Raw genomic sequence first — 2,207 nt, 5'->3', positions numbered from 1 at the left:
CCATTATTGACTCTCATATTTTTTTAACAACAATTTCGGGGTTCCCACATAAAGGTTAGAATTTTATGAATGAATTTGACATGGGCAGTGAGTAAGCTCCTGCTGGCCAGCAGCCATAACCCCTGAGACTTAGTGAGCTTCCCATTCTAGACAAAACTGGACAGTGTCAGAACTGGAAAAGGTATTCTGAAGCTGACAGGTCACCTAGGTGCAGCACATATCTCTGAATCACCTCGGGATGCCCATCTGAATCATCTTTGACCAAAAGTCAAACAACTGGGATCACGGGATTAAAAGATGGATAAAGCATAAAGTAAACATTCTCCCTATTTAAAACTCATCATACTTCACAAGATGTCATTGGACAATTAATGGGAACAGGTCCTAAGGTAGTCTGGACTTAAGGTGACTCTAACAATTGGAGACGAACAGATGTCACTTCCAGTTCCGAAGCTGACAGGAAGCACGACATTCATCCATTCACTTACTCATTCACTCATGCTTGGTTGATTCAGCAGACATGTATTGATCACCAATTTTACACCAGGAACTGGGAATTCAGACAAATATGGATATGAGCTTTGTCTTTTAAGTTCTTCATGATCCCATCTGGTACCTCACAATCCAGTTGTGAATGATTTCAACAGGACGGTAGCCATTTAATGAATTTCTACCTAAAAGATTCATTGCTCTGAGTTTGTATAGTTAATAAAATTCTCCAAGTTTTCTGATCTTTTAATATTTATATAAAAGGCAGCTTTGAAAAAAGCAAATATAGAGTGCAGGTTTAAAAAAGGGGTGGTATTCTTTCAATGAGTGTATAATCAATCAAAAGACATTTACTTTTTTTAAAGATTTTATTTATTTATTTGACAGAGAGCAAGAGAGCATAAGCAGAGAGAGAGCGGCAGAGGGAGAGGGAGAAGCAGGCTCCCCGCTGAGCAGGGAGCCTGATGCAGGGCTCCATCCCAGGACCCTGGGACCATGACCTGAGCCGAAGGCAGTCACTTAATCCATGAGTCACCCAGGTGCCCAACATTCTTTTTTAAAAAAGAAATGTATAAGGCATTGGGAATTGTACATTGAGGCAAATCTCTTAATATGTAAGATATCTAATAAACAGTTTAATAAACAGTTAAAATCTGCAACAAAGAAAGCATTAGAAGAATGCTCTCAGCAGAGATTAAAAACAACTACGCATTGTCTTAATCTTCTAACCTACTCCCGGAAGATTTTTTTTTTACTCTTTTAAATTTAAAGGAGGGTATTTCAATTAATTCATCTAAATCAAATACATTTATTTTGATGTCTTCTTTTCTAAGTGAATTAGGTAATTTGAGTATTTTTTCTACCTCTGAAATTCAAATAACCATTTACATTTTCTGTGGTTACAAGTAAGCATAGCTGATTAGCCATGAGTTAACAGTCAGGCAGGGTGATGATGTTCCTCTTAGCTACATTCTTATTTATTTATTTATTTATTTTAAAGATTTTATTTATTTACTAGGCAGAAAGAGAGAGAGACAGCGAGAGAGAGGTAACACAACCAGGATGAGTGGGAGAGGGAGAAGCAGGCTTCCCGCCGAGCAGGGAGCCCAATGCGGGGCTTGATCCCAGGACCCTGGGAACATGACCTGAGCCGAAGGCAGTTGCTTAACCAACTGAGCCACCCAGGCACCCCTACATTCTCATTTATCTGAAAGTGTAACTACTTTACGTTTTTAGCTCGTTCATTTGATTAAACATTACCGAGAAAAAATTATATGCAAGGTATTATGCTAATCCAATTTAAAGAGTAAGAGATGCTTTCAACGAGCTTATAATTTAACAGAAGCAATAACATGCAACCACACTGCCCCCAAACCCAAATAGAATATACAGGAAGTCATGAGAGAGATGTATTGTGTAACACAAGTCAGCAAGAAGGGAGATCTCTACTGAGAATGAAGCAGGGATCAAAAAGCTTTGAAGAAGCTGGCCCTTGAGCTTCATCCTGCCCAGGTAGATGAAGGGATATCCCAAATGAAGAAAGAGCATGCTGGGAAAAGACAAAGTGCTCCAGGTTGGCAAGGGCATAACATAAGATAGAAGATTTGGAAGACATGTTTAAGCCACAGAATTGCTTTTGAGTCTAGGCAAGAGAAAATGAATAATAATTGAAAGAAAAGACTTCAAATTCAATCAAGGAAAATAAGTTGGGTTTCATG

This window comes from Mirounga angustirostris, unplaced genomic scaffold (assembly GCF_029215605.1).
Source record: "Mirounga angustirostris isolate CCGP_5_RB_7025 unplaced genomic scaffold, mMirAng1.0.hap1 SCAF_6, whole genome shotgun sequence".
NCBI classification, from domain to species: Eukaryota; Metazoa; Chordata; class Mammalia; order Carnivora; family Phocidae; genus Mirounga; species Mirounga angustirostris.
Note: the sequence above shows the minus strand (reverse complement) of the source record.